Source organism: Camellia sinensis, chromosome 9, assembly GCF_055761805.1.
Source record: "Camellia sinensis isolate YWXY chromosome 9, ASM5576180v1, whole genome shotgun sequence".
Lineage (NCBI taxonomy): Eukaryota > Viridiplantae > Streptophyta > Magnoliopsida > Ericales > Theaceae > Camellia > Camellia sinensis.
Window position 1 is genome coordinate 140894835 of NC_138969.1, and position 20567 is coordinate 140915401.

The 20567-nt window shown below is 39.7% G+C and overlaps 1 long non-coding RNA gene across 3 annotated transcripts; it reads right to left on the reverse strand.

Moving 5' to 3' along the window:
- Window positions 1-11685: 11685 nt before the first annotated feature.
- Window positions 11686-17165, reverse strand: LOC145798780 (uncharacterized). Of its 3 annotated transcripts, XR_014340387.1 has the most exons (8): window positions 17057-17165; window positions 15836-16368; window positions 15592-15742; window positions 15461-15524; window positions 14086-14299; window positions 13458-13493; window positions 12757-12931; window positions 11686-11894 (listed from the first exon to the last, which is right to left on the reverse strand). It is a non-coding gene; the product is annotated as an uncharacterized LOC145798780 (long non-coding RNA). The 3 variants fall into 3 exon arrangements; XR_014340385.1 differs by lacking the exon at window positions 15461-15524; XR_014340386.1 differs by having other exon boundaries at window positions 15461-15742.
- Between the last annotated feature and the right edge of the window lie 3402 nt (window positions 17166-20567).

The window sequence follows — 20567 nt, forward strand, 5'->3', positions numbered from 1 at the left end:
GCAAAAATGGGGGAAAAAGGGACTAGTTTCTTGCCCTTGTAGTCCTCTTCAACAATGGTGCTCCAATGGCCTTCTTGAGCTTGAATCCAACACCAAAATCTCAAAATACACTCTTTGGAACCTCAGCTCCAAGAGGAAGGTGAAACACTAGGTGTTTGTGTGCAATAGTGAGACACAAAACACCTAGTGTGCAAATAAGAGGGAAAGAGAGATAGAGAGTGTATATCTAACCCTAACCCTAGAAAAACCAGAGCTTGGTCTGTATTTTCCTCTCTCAAAAATGTCTAAAAGCCCTCTCCTTGCCTTAGAGAGAGTTCCTCTCTATATGCCTCTTGTAAAGCTTCCAAGACAAGCTTTGCAAGAGGGAGATCCCTCCATACACGTGTATGGAGGGGAGAAAAAACAATACAGCTGTCTAAAAATATCTGCAAAAGCAGATGAACAGCAATCGGCCGGCCAAAAATGCCATCTTGGCCAAAAAGAGTGCCGGTCGGCAACAAATAGTGCCGACCGGCAACAAAGAGTGCCGGCCGGCAAACTATGTTGCCGGTGGCAGCAAAAACCAGCCGGTGGCATCTAGCCACTGCCAGTGATGGGTGGGGATGGTCTACAAGCCCCACCCTACCTCTCAAAGGCAAGATGCAAGTGTTTGGTGCAAAACCAGACACTAAACGGTCGAATTTGGGGATCCTGAGGCATGGCGCGCGAGCCGAGTCCTCCGGGAACTCCAAACGAACACAAACATGGATGATCACCGGGTGTTCAAACGGTGACGTCCAAGTCTTGAGGATGATCAAAAATGGGGTGTCTACAGAGGTCTGTCCATATCCGATTTAAGTCCATCTTGCATGTTGTTTGCATTGCATGTTTCTTTTTGCATGCTTGTTGCATTGCTTTGTGTTTGGAGAGGGTGTCAATCCAAACACGAGGAACGAGGGATGTTTCATACTTGAATTGATGAAACGTGCCTCAATTCTCGGTCACCGACCCTCTTGATCATGCATGATAGAGGTTAAGGCATGTATGTGTTTTTGTGCATTCATTTGCCATTGACTTTTACAACTCGGCCTCTTTGGCCATCATCCATCGAGATGCGTGATTGATGGCTCGAGAGCTGAGCACTACACTCCTTTGAGCTTTAAACATGATAAGGAGTGTGGTTGCACACATATTTTCTTGCAAATACACTACCATGCCTCTGTTAGTGCTCTGTTGTAGCAAAAGGAGAAGTTTACAGGAAGAAGTGGCCGATCGGCTATCGAGTGTGCCGATCGGCTATCAAAATTGGCCGATAGCCTTGAAATTTGGTCGACGACTATTACACATGGCCGATGGCCATTCCACTTGGCCGACCACCTCTCAGTTTGTTCATAAGGTGGATCAGAAGTGTTTTGGAGATTGGCCCAATTTTCAGAAGTCTAAAACAGTGCAAACAGAGGCAATACGAGGCACGGTGGTGGATTTCCGGGAGGACGTGACCGAGCATGCATCATTCATCATTCCGAAGCAGAGCTGTGGCAGCCTATTTAGTTTCTTACATATTTGGTTTTGTAATTTAATTAATTTGATTAATTAGTTAAAGTTTTGTAATAATTAATTAGCTAAGTTAGTTAATTAGTTGTTTTGTAATAATTAGTTTAATTAGCGTAGCTAGTTAGCTAAAATTCATTCAGACCCTCCGTCGAGAGGGCACAACGTTTTAATAAGTGTGCGTGTGTATGATGCATGTCTTCCAACCCCCATTTCTTTCTCCCGTTTACTTAACCGCTTACGATGGTTAGTTTTAGGGCATGTTTCAATTAGCATCCTTATGCTTCGCATGTGTGCATCATTCTTCTCTCTTGCATGCATCGGGCTCGGCGCATTAGACTAACTGTATTGTATTTCAATTCCAATTTGAATACGTGCTATCAAGTTGCATTCACATGCCATCTTAGAATAGCCAAGCCTATCATAGTTGCATTTTGCATGTGTTGCATTAGGCATTCTTAACATAGTTAGGAGCATGCATTGCTTTCTAACATAGCTTCTGTTTTGGCTCGGAGTACACTGTGAGTGTTTACGCTTTAGCATGCTGCATGAGATGTGTATGTTGCCATGTTAGCATGCTTGCCATGAGGCTATTTGTTTAACTGATATAACTGCATGAATGCCTGTGGATGAAGGCTTCATTGCTTGAATTGGAACAATTCATCAAATGTGAGTTTTAATCCCACTTGAGAGTGGCAAAATCATGTTTTTTAAAGCCCACTTAAGGGTGGCAAATCCACGACTTAGCCTACTTGCGGGTAGCATTTCCAAATCATTTTTTGAAAACAAATATGAGATGTTTTGTTCCAACTTGAGTGATTTAGTCTATACTTGTATGCTATGCGCATCACATAGTAAGCTAGCTAATAACCGGAATAAGAACGCATGTGTTTTCAAAAACAACATATCATGTTAGTAAAGGCCGATATTTGATCGGGTGAGCGAGGGTGCTCATTTCATGACCTTCCCCCCTCGTACCCAAGTTCCCGAGCCGAGGCAACTTTGGCGATGACGGACACGTGGCCTTAGGCACGAGTCAAGGTTTCCTAAATTTCTCAAAATAAAATATTTAGGTGGCGCTCTGTATCTGGCAAAGCAGTCCATGTTTGGCACTTCTTTATTAAAATCGATTTTCCAAAACGATTTGCCAGATTTGGACTCTTTGGTGATTTATCAGTCTTGCATTGTACTTTGCGAGATTAGATTTAGAACTGTGACATGAGTCCGAACTGTAGTAGCCTAGAACAACAATTCGTGCCCTCGCGCGTGGAGCAGAGTTCTGGGTAGTCTACAGCAGCGCATGCCTTGGATTAAAGTCCACCAATTCATCGATATGCGGCAGAGGAAAGTCGTCCTTTAGACTGGCTTTGCTCAGATCTCTGAAGTCCACGCACACTCGAATTCTGCCATCTTTCTTCGACACCAGAACTATGTTGGCCAACCAAGTAGGGTATTCAGATACTAACAGGAACCCTGCATCAATCTTCTTGGTGACCTCTTCTTTGATCTTCAGAGCCCAATCCGGGCGGATCCTTCGAAGCTTCTGCTTAACTGGTCGGGCCTCTAGGTTAAGAGGGATCCGATGCTGCACAATCTTAGGATCGATTCTAGGCATATCTTCATAGGACCACGCGAAAACATCTTTGAAATCTTTTAATAAAGAGACTAAGCGCTCACGCTCCTCCGAAGACAACGTGGACCCGATTTGGGCCAGACGCGGATCCTTCTCAGTACCAACGTTAATTGAGGTGATTTCATGAACCAAAGGTTTAACAAACCTGTCCTCCTCTTGATCAATCAAGTGTTTTAAAACCGGGGAATTTCTTTCTCGTCGTTTTCATCAAAATTTTGAAAGTCCTGATTAATGCAATAAACTAAAGGCACAGAAAAGTACTCAAAAGCCACAAGGTACCATTCTGATTAGCAATTTCCAAAATGTTTGATTCTTCGGTTACAACCAGCTCAAAAGAAAATGAAAAAGACGACCTGGACAACACAATGGCATCTGGGTTATCACTCCCAAGAATACCGGACTCTGACTCAGAAGAATTAGAATCTGATTCCGGGTCCACATACTCTGTGGAATCAGATTCCGGTTCACTACCTCATCCAAAACTACTAGATAAAAAGCCTTCCTCGTATTTCCAAATGAGGGAAGGTGCGATGGATGCGTCCAGAATGCCGAAAGAAGGGCCCACAGCCGCGTTATCTCCAATCATGGAAACTGAGAAATCATCCCTCGAGCACTTTGGTAAGATCTGATGATCTGAGAGAAAACAAGTCAGTGCTGCTCCCAACTTAGAATTTGTGCCACTAGACGCATCCTCTTTACACTGCACAACCACAGTTATTGGGTCAGTCCGCTCTTCTACAACTTCATCCCCTGACTACTGTAAGTCCAAAAAGATCTCAAAACCCGGCAAACGCAGCCTCTCTGAATTTAGCAATGGCTCTGGAAAGCCACAAAACGGGAAATCTTCCCTCTCCCGGACAAAGCGTCTGTTCAGGGTCCCTTGGATAGGTCTATGCACTAGCTCATAGTGCTTCCCAGCTTGTTTAGCACTGGCTCTTCCAGCCATCTCTTTTCCTTTTCTTACCCAATCCTCTTTGGTAGGTGTATAACCTAGACCAAAGGTCTGTGGATTGTGTGGCACTTCGGCCAATTTAGCGATGCCCTTCTGGCCACTTCTTCCTAATCCCATCCTGGGCACATGTTGAAGCTTGTTCATGAGGTAAAGAGATTGTACACTGACATACAATCCTTCATCAACAGCTAGAAGATATTGCACCACCCGAGCCTCAGCCAAGGTGAACCCAGACAGGAAGATATTCTCCTCGCCATGTACAATCTCCAAGATTGGCGTAGAGACCTCCGACGGCGGATGTATTGAAGAGTTCCCAAAAACAATTGCCACCCCTCTCCCGTGGGGGTATTTCAGCATCTGGTGCAGGGTGGAAGAGACAGCCTTTAATTGGTGCAGCCACGGTCGTCCAAGGAGTAAGTTGAAGGTGGCTGGAACATCTAGAACATGAAATTCGATATCCTGTTCGCCCGGGCCAACCTGAGTTTTAATCCGCACCGTCCCCATCACCTCTCGGCTGGTGTTATCGTAAGCCCCTACGACCTAGGCTGTTGGCGCGAAATCTGTGGGCTTCAACCTGATAGCATATGTCGTTCGCGACGGACACACATTTATAGCAGATCCCGTATCAACTAAGACAACCGGTATCCACTTTTTCTTACACTCCACAGGGATGTATAACGGTTTGTTATGCTCGGAGCCCTCAGGCGATAGTTCTTTGTCTGTGAAGGTCAGAGTTGGTGTAGCACCACGTAGGAACAACAATCCCACCAACTATTCAGGCATTGTATCAATCGAAAGCTTAGCCTTGTTCATGGCTGAAAGGACGGCTTGTCTATGCACCTTGGAGGCCATAAGCAGTCCCCAGATGGAGATGTCTGCTTGAATCTTTTTTAGCTACTTCAATACAGCCTCCTCCTGTAACAGTCTATCCTTTTTCTTCTCAGCTTCATTGTCCTTCCCAGGTGCCTCTGGCTAGTCCAGATTTGGGGGCTTAAACTACCACCCACTCCGGGTCATATGGTCGACTTCTTTAGTATACCACGTATCATCGGGGAGACTCTACCCCCAGTCTTCATCAGTGTGGGCCAGACGCAAATCATCGTCTTCCCACCACATCCCCTCAGCGACCAATAGACAACTGTCCGGTTCCGCTGTAGTTGTTTCCGTGCTCACAACACATTTTGTCCCTACAGGACCCTTGGCTTTTCTAGCCCTATTATCATTCTCGATTCTCCCTTGTTCAAACCGCTTCAGTGCGGCTTCTTGTTCTGTGTCGGCTGTACACAAACTGCCCAAGTCCCGAGCAAAATTCTTCATACTGGTGCTCTCTGGCAATTCTTCCTTATTCTCAACCATTCTGGCAGCTGTAGATGTTCCAGTTTTTACTATCCCTATTTTGGCTGAGACTGCTCAACAACATCTGGCTCGTCACTGAGCCACCCTGTAGCATCTGTTGCACCATTCAGGTCAAACCAGTTGATGCTCACATCCCCTAGATCCTGCTCATCAAAGAACTGGGGATTCGCAATGTCCTCCTCAAGCTCTGCTAGATCATCCAACCTATGACTTAGCCGGTCTTCCCGAACCATATTGACCTCTGCCCCAGTTGGTAATTCTACCATTGGCTTGGCCTGATCTATTGACACAATATAACTGCACGAGCTGTATACTTCCTTAGTTAAGCTCGCAGATCCCTCAGGTTCTGAACCAACATTCCTAGTCTCCTCTAAGGTCACCCCAGTTTTTTCTTCCATAGTCACCACCACTGGCTTGGGTAGGGTTAGGGAGATGCTCATCATGCACAAGTCTGTGCTATCTGGGATGAACAGCTCGGGCTTGGGCAGGTGGGAGAGAGTGATGTATATACTAAGGTCGTATAGAACGGCCATGGTTTGAATCAGGTTTACCTACCTGGTGGAGAAGGGGCGTTGTTATGTGGAGGGAGAGGGTTAGCGGTGACATTTGGCTTCTCGGGAGGCGCAATCACCTTGTTGTCAATGAGATCTTGGATCTCATGTCACAGTCAGAAGCAGAGGTCGGTGTCATGACTGTGCTGCTGGTGAAAGGTGCAATATTTGGCCGGGTTATGTGCTGGAGGGAGGTTATTTGGTAGTAGGCGTGGTTCCAGGGGCTTCAGATGCCCTTTCTAATCAAGACCTTCAAGGCCACTAATAAAGACATATAGAGCGGGGAGAAAGTCCTTTGACCCCGGGGTGGATTTCTTGTTGGTTGCGAGCTGGTTCCAGATGCACCGGTGAAGGGTGTGGCTATTTTTGGCGTGGTGGTGACCATGCCAACGTCAGAAGTTCTTGCGGCTGAAGGTGGAGAGGGGTAAGACGATCATCTCATGCAAGTCAGCAAAGGTGGAGAGGGGTAAGACGATCATCTTTTACATCAGCTTGGGTTGTAGGTTGCACACAACCATTCTTATCTGATCTTTTTTGAGTGACTGTGTTGTCATCATAGAGGCCTTGGCCCTCCATTGAGTGACAAAGTTGGAAAAGCCCTCCTTTGGATCTTGCCAGGTTGTTTCGAGATCACTAGTCGTGACCTCGATTTGGGTGTTGTAGGCATATTGGGCAATGAAGGCCTCGACCATCTCCTCCCAACTCCTTTTTACTGAATCCTCCAGCTTGGCATACGAAATGGCCGCAATACTCGATAGGGTCCAACCGAAGAGAGATAGTTTCTAGAGTCTAGTCAAGCCTATCGGGCAGAATATCCGAGAACAACTTCAGATGAATCATAGGATCGCTCGAGCCATCGAAACGGTCTATGTGGGGCATTTTGAATCTGTCTGGCAATGTCACTGTCGAATCCATATAGCCGTTCTCAATGTCCAGGATCGAGTTAACTCCCTGAGCCCGCTTGAATAGCTTTTCGAGCTTGCTCACTTTCAGAGCAGTTGGATCGACCTCAAATTCGAACGGTGCATCTGTTGGGTACGTCGGTGCTTTTGAAGTCTGTGGTAGGGCTGGTGGTGGGACTAGCCCTGTAGTAACATCCGTATTCTCTTGGACGTTAGCTGTCTCCCTGGGCGTTGGAACCCTAGGTGGGGGTGGGTGCAAAGCAGAAGCTCCGACTGGTTGTGGTTGCTACTGTTATCGAAGCCTAGCAATTCGTTCTGCCTGCTGGGCTACAACTTCTGCCTGACAAGCGGTGACCTCCGCTTGGCGAGCAGCTTCTCGCTGCATAGCCTCCATGGTCTGCTGGAGTTGACGCATCATTTCTTCCATACTGACTAAAACTGCTGATCTATCAGACTTTGTGTACCCTCTGAAGTAGAAGTAGAAAACTGGTTCTCACTAAGCACAGGTGACTGGCGAACTGGTGAATTATGCTGAACTCCCCTCCATCTTGTAACTGGGGGAAGCGAATCAAACACATGTTGTCCTCTCACAAGATCCCCAGATCGATAAAGCCTCCTTACTCGGGGCTAGAGTGCTTGGGGGGTGTAGACACCCCATTTTTCACCGCCCTTAAGACTTGGGCGTTACTGATGGTTTACATGGTGTTGAAAGTTGTGCAGTGCAAAGGTTCGGTTTCTTTGGCAAGGAGAGAGTCAAATCCAAACCTTATACCCCATTTTTGGACCAAAACTATTTTGACCAAAGATTTTAGACCTTAAAATCCTCTCTTTCAAAATATTTTTGAAACAAAGTTCCTACGATGTTCCGATGCTTGCATTTTGTTAAAGGTTGCACTTTTCGGTAGACCGAGCAGTGACAAGGTAGAAATGAATGAAAGAGAGGTGAAATTTTTGAAAAATATTCCAAAACATCTTGTTTAGAGGTTTGGAGTTGAAGAAAAGATGAGAAGAAGGAAGAAACCAAGCTGGAGAAGAAGATGGGCATGAATCGCTAAGAGAGAGTCGAGCAACCCTCGCTAAATTTGTTCTATCCTTTTTCACACTTAGATTTCAGCTATAAGGCCACCACCATTGGAAAGAAGACTTCCGGGGCTTCATTTTGCACTCAAGAATCCCCCAAAGCCAAGTCCAGATGGGGCAGATATGGTTGGTTGAAGTAGGGCATCAATTCGGTTGGACCGAAACTGAGAATTCTTCACTAAAAGAGGGATATCACTTAGCACAGTTGGAATTTTGATGTGAGGCTGCCACCAATGGAAATTTTACTTTTGGGCCTTCAATTTTCACACAACAATGACCTAAAAAGGCATCCAGATGAAGGAGTTAGGCTTGCTTTAAGTCGGGGACCAGGACTGATTTTTGCTGCAGACCACTAAGGGAGTGTGCCGACCACAAATGGAGCATGCCGACCATATGCCGACCAGAAATGATCCTTGTCGACTAGAAAAAGTGGTCGGTCGACCACTCTTTCCCAGAAAGCCTAGAATTGGCAGATATTTTGCTCTAGCTGTTCCAGACTGTCCCAAATATTTCTGAATTGAGATATTTCTGACCCAATGCTCATATATTGCTATATATTGAGCCATATCTCATATATTTTGGGGGTTATAAAATTTGGGAGCTTCTCACTCTAGAATCCTCTCTCTAGAAGATTTGTGAGCAAAACTCTATCCCTCCCTAGAATTCTCTCATTCTCCTCTTGTTTTTGAGGCTTAACGTTAGAATTCTCTACACTCTTGCAAAGAGGCCCTAGACCAAACACCTCTACCTTTGGGCTGAGATTCTTGGAGGTCTTTTTAAGCTCCAAAAGGCTGATTTTGGCTTAGATTTTGGCTGGTTTTGCTGCTGTCCTTCAAGGTGCTTCACGGGTAAGAACTTCCCCCTTTCAAGCTTGTTTTTTTGCACACTTGCTTCACCATTATTTTTCCATTGTTTTGGACTATTTTGGGGCTGGTTTTGGACTGTCAAAAAGTCTGTTTTTATGGTGTAAAAATGGTAGTTTAAGGCTTGGTGAGTTTGGGGGTTGTTCTCCCTTTTTGTTCCTTGGCTTGTGAGGCCTTTTGTGCAACTTCTCACCACCTTCAAATCCAACATTTTTGGCATTTTCACCACTGAAAATCATAGGTATTTCAGTGGTGAAAACCATGTTTTGAGGTCAAAAATAGGAGGGGTTGGCCTCCCCTCGTTTCTTGTTTGCATGTGTTGATGGCCCACCAAAAGAGAATGTGTTTCTACTTCTTGGAGGCTTTGTTTAGGCTCATTTTTGTGACTTTTTAGACCTTCCATGACTCTGTTTTTGGCTGTCCTGGTCACCTCTTGCATGCTTCTTATACTTGTAGTGTAATCCTACTTGTAGCCTTGCAAAGTAGCATGTCTTTCTAGCATGTATTGGCTCCATTTCAGCATGTTTCTAGCCATTATTTTCCATGTAATAACTCTGTTTTGGGTTGGTTTGGTTGACTCTTGCATGCTCCTTGCACTTGTAGTGCAATTTTGTTCACTAGCCTAGTGTATTTGGTGTTTTAGCCTATTGATCTAGCATGTGTATGCTCTACTCTAGCACATTTTTGGCTATGTTTTTGCATGCTTTAGGTCTGATTTGAGTGGTTTTGGGCATGCATGCTTGGCTTTGCATAGCTATAGTGTATTTGGCTTTACTAGCGTTGCACTTTGGGACCCCTAGCATGCTATATTTGTGATGTGTGCATGATATGGCTTCATTTGATATGTAATTTCAGAGCATAAGCTTCTTCCATACTCTCATGTTTATCACTCTTTCATTGTGTTTAAGAGTTGTGCCCTTATGCCTTGCTTGTGAGCTAATTCGGGAGCCTATCTTTCTTGCCATCTATGTTGCAAGTCTAGCATGTTTTTGCTACCATTTTGACCTGCCTTAGGTCTGTTTTGAGTGCTTAAGGTCATTTGAGCAATGCTTAGTATGGTTGTAGTGTAAAGCCCTTGACTAGCTTTATATTTCAAGTCTCTTGGCATGCTTTATTTGAGCTATTTGCATGATATGGCATCACTTGGCATATAATTTCAGAGCATATGTCATTGCCACACTCTCACATTTTCCACTCCTTCAATGTGTTTGAGAGTTGTGTCTTCATGCCTTGTTGGCGAGCCATCAAACGTGCATTTTTTCCTTGTGTTATGTGCCTGATCTTAGTATATTTCTGCCACTATTTTGGCGTATTTGACCTATGTCCGAGGTTGGTTTGGTCATTTAGGCTTAGTATTGTATGCCTATAGTGCTATGCTCTTTGCTAGCTTTGATGCCTTAGCTTCTAAACATGCCATGCATGCATTGCTTACATGATAGAGCCTTGTGCATGCCACTCTAGCATTGGTAGATAAGCATGTTGTTTGCATGTGTATTGCATTGCATTTTGTTTGGATCGGACGTTAATCCAAACACGAGAAACAAGGGGCGTTTCACTTGAAGTGATGAAACGCACCTCATTTCTTGGTCGTCGTCCCCCTTGATTGTGCATGATAGGATGGAGGCCTTTCGAGCCTTATGTGTGCATTCATTGAGTTTTGCGCAAGCTTGATCCTTTGGCCACCATGCATTGAAAATGCTTGGTTGTTGGCTTGAGAGTCAAGTGACAAACTCCTTTGAGCTTGAGATATGATAAGGAGTGTGGAAGTGCATACATTTTCTTGCAAATACATTGTCTTGCCTCTATCTGTGCTTTGTTGCAGCAACAGGAGGAATTTCAGCCCTCAAGGTGTTCTTGAGATCAGAAGGAAGCAACACGGAAATCGGTGTAATTTTCAATGGTTCAAAAGAGCGCAAACAGAGGCATCTTGAGGCAAGGCGGTTGATTTCTGGGAGGACGCAACCGAGCATGCATATCTCCTTCGGCCGCGAGGCCATTTATTGCTTTTGCTGGCTAGTTGTAGTTAATTACCTGTGCTGTAATTATTTTAGCTTAGTGCTTTGTAATATTCTAATTAGCTTAGATTAGCTAGTTATTCAATTTGGTTTATAATAATTAACACTACAAGAAATTGCATTTTTCGCAACGCAACAAAATATGTTGCTAAAAGGGAAAATTCGTTGGCAAAGAGTTTTCCCGACGCACAAAGCTACGTTTGCAACCCGTAGGCAAAAGTGAGTCGGCAAAAGTTTTTGCCGACAAAATTATCGTTGCGTTGGTAAAAGTAATGCCTTTAGCGACGAACATAGTCGTCGATAAAAGCCTTCATCCATCGTCGGCAATTTACCTTATGTCGGTAAAAGTCATTCAAATATGATGATTGTGTGGCACTTTTCGCAACACAAATTTGCATGGGCAAAAAATATACGTTTAACAACAAAATATGCATCGGCAAAAGTAAACTTTTAGCGACACATTTCCATCGGTAAATGTTGCCATTTGCCGACGATTTGTTTGTCGCTAAAGCTTTACTTTTAGCAACGACAAATTGCCATTGGCAAAAAAATACACTTTTAGCAACACAATATGAGTGGGCAAAAAAAAACTTTTGGCTATACATTTACCGACAAATTGTTTGTCGAGAAAACTTTACTTTTTGGCAACGACAAATTTGTAACGGCAAAAAAAATTAAAAATCATTTATATATTTTCATAAGATTTACACATTTACAAGAGGCATCCCTCAGGCACTACTATTGCAAACCAATAACATTGATATTAAATCACCTAAAGTTGATGTGTAGACAAAAAAACACTACTGAAAAATATGCTTTTGGAAGCGGTGTATAAAACTTGAAAGGGTAAACTCACTAAAATACTCAAATACATCCAAATTGTGAACCCATAGTAAAAACAGTAGATAAAAAAATGAAAACATGAAACTAACAACCTAAATTTGCAGCAGACCAGCATCTAGAAGCAGCCTGCTTCACAGCAACATTGCAGCAGCAGCAGCCCAGCAAAATTCTTCAAGCAATCAATTATTCATTGAAATAGAGATTTGTATGCAATATATTACCTAAGAGAGTCATCTCCATGAAAATAAATAATTATAGAATTCAATTTTTCAAAAACCAACAATGTATAACAACAAATAATTAAAAGCACAAAACATGAAAAACTCCAAGTAATTAGAGTCCATACATCCTACAGATTTACATGCCTAATTATAGATGTGTATTGGTGCCTCTGGTGTTTTGGACATTAACATTTCTGAACTGAACTTGAACGCACATACTAAACATTTTATGGTATGAGAAGTGAAAGTTCAATCAACTGTTACTAAAATGAGGTCACCTAATGAAGAACAGAAAACTCGCTCATTTATCTTGAAAGTGATCATATTTATGTTCTTTTAGTACATGACAATATTCGTTATTTTGAATTTCATTTGTAGATTGGCTGCCATTTATTCTTGTCACTTTGCATACTCAAAATATCAGATTTCCACTTTGAAATACTATGAGTACTGTTGGCAGTCATTCCCTTTCTATGGGACATCAAAACACGACCTTAATTTTCCCAAGAACCCTAGTAATTAGCAATATATGAATAGATGTTCATGGCAACCGCTTGCGTCATGTAAATAAGAAGTGACAGAACAATACCAGGGTTTTCTCAGCACATTACTCTTTTTTTCATCTATACAAAACAGAATTTGGACTTTCAACTGACATTAATAAGTTTAACATACAGAGCATAGGCTAGTATTCAAGCATCATTGCCTCCTAATTTAAAAATAAATAAAACAAAAAAATCATAAATAACATTTTAAACAAAAAATGGAGTTGAATAATAAGTATATTTAAAAACATAAAAAGGAACATACATGGCACTGATGTGACATTCATCATCAGAAAGGCAGGTGCAATTGACAGTACAGTCATACATAAGGGAGGAGTCCACTATTGGTGTTTGCCAGTTCAAGTTTTTGTCACAATGTTTCAAATTGAAATTCCAGCCTTTTTTACCCAGTTGTTTAGCTATTTCACCAAGAGCTTCCACTACAGAAATCAAAGTCATGTTAGCCTTTAAAGTAGCTAAAGATAAGTGATATAACATGAAGAAATGTCTATGTATTAGCATCATTAAGTATGGTTAGATATCTTAGTATTTTTACAAATTGTGCCTAAAATGAAGTTCATGCATGAATAAACAAGGACAAATTGGTTAAACAAGATAAATAGTCATATCTGGAACCTTTTTTGAAAATGCCATTAACAAATTGGTATTATCAAAGTGCTTGATCTGGAAACCTAACCATTTGACAGTTCAAACCTTTAAATTAACTCATATGTTATGACTACACAGCATGATTATAGAAGGTTTGTCTTTAACTCATGCCTGTTTCATCAAACATAAACTTTAAGGGCATTGAAGAGTAATCATATAATGTTGCTGTGATTTATTAGTTTATACAATGAATGCAACCAAAATGAAGACTACACTGTGAAAAACAATAGTCTATCCAGCTACTTTAATACTACAGTGTGCAACAACAAGATAACACAAAAAAAGAGAACAGGCAACCTTAGTTCACAAGCCTATTTGCCTCTTCAGCAAGCTCTGTAAAGAAGAGAAACAAATGCGGGGTTAATTGAAGGACTGCTAGCAAGACCTTATGTTATGTACTTGGAAGTAAATGTTCAATAAGCTTATCAAACATGAAGGATGAAGAGAATAATGAAAGGGCAGTGGTGACTGGCCCAAAATAGCCACACACCTCATGCTGATCCTCCCTTGGAACTGTCAAGGAGTGGGGCGACCCTTGACATTTCAGTTCTTGCAAGAGACTATCAGCTCGTCACTCCAATATTGTCTTTTTAATGGAAACTAGAAATCAATCAGGAAGTAGAATTCTAAGAAATTGAGTACTACATGTTGCATCGTTTTGCCACGTTTCAAAGAATGAATAATACAGATTTCGCAAAGACTTGAACCCTAGATCAATGTTCTTCCAAAAACATTGATAAGTCATATTCACAATCTACAACACTTCTAACAATTCAATTATTTATGAAAGTATAAACAATTTTGAGATCAGCATCTGAATCTTCTAAGCATGTAAGGTGGCTATAGTTTAGAATGATAAAGAAGATGGCATGTGATGAAAAATTAAATCTAAAATATAGATGAATCAATTTTGTAGCATTAGTACCATCTGCAAGGAAAAATTGATCTTAAGAAGCTCTGCCCTCTTTACACCATCCGTAGAAATTTACAGAGCAGCTGGATTGATTTCAACTCATGTGCTCGATCAAAAGGAATAGGCAGCTGCTGGGACAATAATGCATTCCCCACCCAAAATGATCAACATTTTGGTAAAAGATATCAGGAAAACCAAACTGTTCCTGGTCTTTTCCTGATATAACCTGTGCGTAAACATCAAAGAAGAAAATCCTTAGGGGAAGTCCTTTATATATGCCCATTGTATGTAATTATCCCTGACATATCAACTACTCTAAGGAGATGAAAACCAAGAAATTTTTAAAAGGAATGCTAGCAATACACTTGTTTTGGACATTAATCACAGGTAGCTTCTTGTGTTGGTAATCTCCCATCTTCTTGGAAGAACTTTGTCCTATTTTATCAATGAAACCCATAGCACTCGCGTCATCCCAAATGCCCAACTGTCACATCCATATTGGTACACCTAGCGCTCCATTCCCTTTCTTTTTATCTCTTTTTTTCCCTTTTTAAAAAGAATATCTTACATTCTATAACAAACTATATTAATAGGAAAAACAGAGTGGGTAAAACAACCCCCAACGCCTAAGAAAGCCTCAAGACAAGTATTGTTAATATTGAATGGGAGAAGAAAAACAGTTAATCATTGGGGGCGAATTTGGGGAAATCCGCTCTAATAATAGCTGGGCAGGGTGGGTTTCCATTGGGTTCGGATTTAATTGCCATCCATAATTCTAAGCAAAAGATTCCACCAATGAATCTCCGCCAATAAAAATTCATTTGAAATATTAAAACACACCTATTATCCATTAAGGTAGGTTTTGGTTTTTGTTTACAAACATTTTTTTTTGCTTTCCTCATGTTTCTATTTCCAAGCTAACAAAAATAATGTACTGAAATGAAATTCTGACCCTTATATATAATATATAAGCAAAATCCCATCAATTTTTAAGAATTAAAACACTTGTTTAGTGAATGTTCATCGGCAGCAAAGTGGCAACTGAAAAACATACACAATAAAATGAACTAAATAAATATGTGATGTACTCTCCTCACCAATTTTGAAAAGGCAAAAGCCTTAAAGCATGACAGATCATTCAACATCAGAAAAGCATATATGTAAACAGCATATTTGTCCGATATCTACTAATTTAAGTTTTAGAATGGTATAAATCATTTTTATCCTTTTACTTAACATCATTATTTTTCAATTTGCATATCAATGACAAAACTTACAGACTTAAATTATACCAAATAAATGAAGTTGCTAGGCTGTCACTAATTTTAACACCATTTTCTGTCAGAACTCAGAAGTACAAAAGAAAAGATTTTATAGAAACTTGCACCTGTTCTCCATATTTTTCTCCGAACATTGCAATAGCCCTAGCTTTTTCAGCATCAGTTATAAACCTGCCTCAACTAGGTCACAAATTTCTACTCTTTAAAATAGATGGAACTACAAAAGTTAATTTAATACCTGATATTTTTAGAATTTCCCACAAGCAATACATTGTTTGCGATGATTGAAGCTCTGTGAACTGCTGCTTTAGCATGAATAGCTGAAATTTCATTTCTTGCCATTCGCAATTCCTCCAATAGTGTTTCTACCCTGGCTGGTACATCTTCAGCTTTCACATTTGCAGAATGAATTTTAATAATGAAAACATTGGAAACAATCAGGTGTTCTTTATTTAGCAAAAAGATTACAGAAGAAAACATACTTTGAGAGTGGAGCAGAGCTGTTTCATGTAGTTATCTCTAGAATTTGATAAAAGCATCACCAGCAACGGCTTCTATACGTCTGATTCCAGACGCAATTCCCTGTTCTGAGATTATTTTCAAGCCACGTATTTCAGAAGTACTGCTGACATGAGTGCCACCACATAGTTCCATGGATACACCCAGAACCTCTACAACACATACTTAAAATAATCACAGTATTTGAAGGAAAAATCAAATCCTATGTAAAAGTATAGTCCATAAGTTACAGCATTTATGTGTTGTGAAATGAGCGTATATTTTAACACCATTTTCTGTCAGAACTCAGAAGTACAAAAGAAAAGATTTTATAGAAACTTGAACCTGTTCTCCATATTTTTCTCAGAACATTGCAATAGCCCCAGCTTTTTTATCATCAGTTAGAGGCATCACTTTAGTTTGCAGAAGTGTAGAGTCCTCAATCCAGCTATTGCTCAGTCCTTCAATCTCCGTGAGCTCATTATCCAAAAGTGGCCGGTGGAAGTTGAAATCAAATCTAAGACGATCAAAAGCCACCAATGAACCAGCTTGTGATGTTTCCTAGCCTATTGCTTTTTTAAGTGCAGCTTGTAGCAAATGAGTGGCAGTGAAATAAATGATACAGAATAATGAACATAATATTTAGTGCACATATTATCATAAGAATGACAATAGCAAAAAATAAAGTATATAGAATAATAGCAATAAATTGGATAATAATTTTATAGTCAACATAAGCACGAGTATATGAATAAAAAAGTCACAGCATTAGGAAAGAATGTATCACAATAACAAAAGGCATTGAATGACAGTAACACCCATGCTATCTTATGTTCTATTCAATCATCATGTTAACTTACAAAAGATATGTAATACAAGTAATAAGTGTTTCAATAAGTGCCAGTTAAGCACTCAAACAGTATAGACCAATGCTAGACATTTACACCCAACGAAATTGTAATTAGCCACTGTTTTAAATTAAAATATAAATTATTATAGATTCTACAAATTATAACAAACCAATTATAAGTATAAAAACCTAAAATCAATTTCTCACAAACTAAAACAATATTTAACTGTTTTAGGTCCTTTCTTTTTCTTTTTTTTTTAGATTGGCAAAATAAAACTTTTATTAATGAACAAAGAACTCATTACATCAAGAAAGGAAAAGAGATGAGTGCAAAAAGTATCATAGTGAGACATACCAATCCCAATTAGGTTAGCACCAATATGCTCGTCCAATCCTTTGCTAGCACGCCATCAAGAGTTGGTGAGCAACCAACCAAAGCCAAGAAAAAAACCAAAACCTAAAATAGCTTTGCAGCAGCAAAAATCAGCAGCAGCAGCAACTAGCAGGAATAGATCTCCAACAGCACTAGCAGATGCACAGCAAGCTCCGTTTTGAAAGCCTCCTCTGATCATCTTCCAGTAGCCGCACCCAAAGGCAAACACAATACACACAACAAGAGAATGTAACATATCAAAGAATTGTAATAGCAATTTCTTAGAATATAAAAGAAACAACCTCATACTTAATATTAAGAAAGTGAGTGGTCAAAATAAAATTTCATTCTAAATACTCTGAAGTTAACATTTAAAACTACATGTCAATATTTATATTATCGAACTTATTTAATAATTTAACTGTAATAAAGTGACTAAAGACCCAATTTACACAAATAAAATTCTTGAAACTCCAGAGAGCGAGTTGTTTTGTGTTCAATCATCTAAAAAAAAGAAAAAAAAAACTCAATTTATAGAAATCTGAGTTCAAAATCACACAAAACGAACAAATACACATGTTCTAAATACACAGATATAAATACACATTTTGTTTCAATTTCAATATACCTTTCCCATATCATACATGTTCAAAACGAACAAAAATTTTACCTGCACAACCATAATTTATATTTTTTTCAATAAAAACCAAAAAAACAATTGTGAAGTATCAAATCAAGTGATAGGGTCTTCATTGATTTCAATAGTCAATCATCTTTTTGAGGAGTAATTTGATGATTCACACTTATTTTTGTTGTGTTGGTATACCCAAATTGCAAGTCCTTAAATCATTAAAACCTAAATTTAAAAATCACAATTCCTCAACCCAGAAACTCTCCAGATTAAATCTTCACCCCATATACATAACAAATCATTCACAAAATGCCAACATAATGATAAACCCAATAGAAAAAAATGAGGTGCACAAGTGTCCCATTCAAAAACAACTAATCGTCTCAAAGCATCAAGAAATCTCAAACTCAAAAAAGTATCAGAAAATAAAAATGCGCCGAAAGATCTCAGAACCCGAGCCTTAATATGAAACCTCAGAAAACTCATATTGTTCATTTAAAAAAAAAAATCCCAAAAATCAAAATTAAAACATTAAGCAGAGAGTGTACCTTCACTTCACAAAAACAACAAAACATCTAATTAATCGAAGTCGGAATACAAATCTTCGAATTCAAAGAAAAAATTGGGTAGAGAATGCAATATCGAGAGAGATTGAAACCCTTGTCTAGCGGTTTTGCTCATTCGAACCCTCTGTTTTCTCCATCTCTTCTCGGTTTTGCTCCTTTCCACTCTCCCTCTTGTCTCCTCTTTCTTCTCCTGCTATTTTCTATTTTCCTTTATGATTAGAAGACAAAGAGTTAGGTGTATTTTGATAGATTTATTTATTTTTTTAACATATTTTTTTTTTGGTTGTTGGTGCCAACGTGCATTACTTTGGTATTTTTATTTATTTTTTATCATACTATTCACGTCAGAAATTGTGCCGTGAAATTTTATTTTATTTTATATAATTTTTTAGTGTTTGGCATTTGAAATTTTCATTTTGGCACTATTTTTTTTTTCAGTTGTACATTTCACCCTTTTTTTTAAAAAAATTTTGGAAAAAAAAATTTGAAACTAATCTCTGAAAATAAAACCAAACATATTAAAATTGATAATCTAACCACATTCTTTAGAAAAGTTTAAATTATTTCAAATTAGTCATCTCAACTTAAGAGTGTGTTTACGTTTGATAGGTTCATTTTGTAATTTAATTCAATGATCACTTTAATTTTACAATTCAATAACTAGAATATTTAAAACTTTTTCAAAAGTTATAATAAAAGCATAAATCACTAAATCATCTCGTTTCACTAGTAAAACTTTTACCAACGAATAGTGTTATCGTCGCTAAATGTTAAACTCTTTACCCACGCCAATATGTCGTCGCCAAAAACAAGCGCACTAATAGCAACGCTCGTTGTGTTGCTAAAAAATAAGCCTCATAGCTAAAATTTTTGAAATTTTGGCGCCAAGAAATAATTTTGGCTCCTAGTGAATGCTATCCTTTTTTAGTGATGGCAATAAATTGCGTCGGTAAAGGTCTACTTTTACCAACGAAATTCATCACTGTGTCGCCAAAAATACACTTTTGGCTATGAAAAATTGACGTCGCCGCCAAAAGTAGTCTCCAAAAGTGTAATTTCTTGTAGTGTAATTAGCTAGAATAGTTAGTTAATTAGTTGGTTTGTAGTAGTTAGCTTAATTAGCATAGCTAGTTAGCTTTCATTTTATTTGGACCCTTCGTCGAGAGGGCAAATGTTGTAATAAGTGTGCGCATGTGTGTGAATGTCTTCCAACCCCACATCTTTCTCCCTTTTACTTAATTGCTTTCAATGGTTAGTTTAGGGTCATTTTCAATTAGCATACTTATGCTTTGCATGCGTCAATCATTCATTCATATTGCGTGCACCGGGCTCAGCGCATCATTCAAACTGCATTGAATTTCAATACTTACTTGAATACGTGTTTCAAAGCATGTTATCGAGTGTTGCATTCATATGCCATCTTAGATAGTTGAGCCTACTTAGTTGTATTTTGCATGTGTTGCATTAGGCATTGTTGAGATAGCTAGGATCTTGCATTGATTACTAACTAGCTTCTGTTTTGGCTCGAAGTAGACTGTAAGTGTTTATGCTTTAGCATCCTTGCAAGTGTGTAAGTGACTGCCATGACAGCATGCTTGCCATGAGGCTAACTACTTAAGTGATTAACTGCATGAAGGCCTGTGAATGAAGGCTTCATTGCTTGAATTGGGACAATTCATCAAATGTGCGTTTTAAGCCCACTTTGCGAAGTGGCAAAATCGTGTTTCAAGCCCACATGAGGGTAGCAATTTCAAACCATTTTCAAAAAACAAACATGAGATGTTTTGTTCCAAATCGAGCGATCTAGTCTATACTTGTATGCTGTGTGCATCACATAGTAAGCTAGTTAATAACCGGAATAAGAACACATGTGTTTATAAAAACAACATATCATGTTTAGTAGAGGCCGATCCTTTTATCGGGCGAGCGGGGGTGCTCATTTCAGGACCTTCCCCTCTCGTACCCAAGTTTCCGAGCTAAGGCAGCTTTGGTGATGATGGACACGTGGCCTTAGGCACGAGTCAGGGTTTTCTAAATTTCCCAAAACAAAATATTTAGGTGGTGACTCTGAAATCTGGTAAAGCAGTCCACGTTTGGCGCTTTTTTATTAAAATCGATTTTCCAAAACGATTTTTCGGATTTGGACTCTTTGGTGATTTATCAGTCTTACATTGCAGTTTGTGAGATTAGATTCAGAACCGTGACAGGGGTCCGAACTATAGTAGCTATGAACCCAATTCGCGCCCTCACGCGTGAAACTAGTTCGGGTGGTCTACAGTTTCTGGCGACTCCGTTG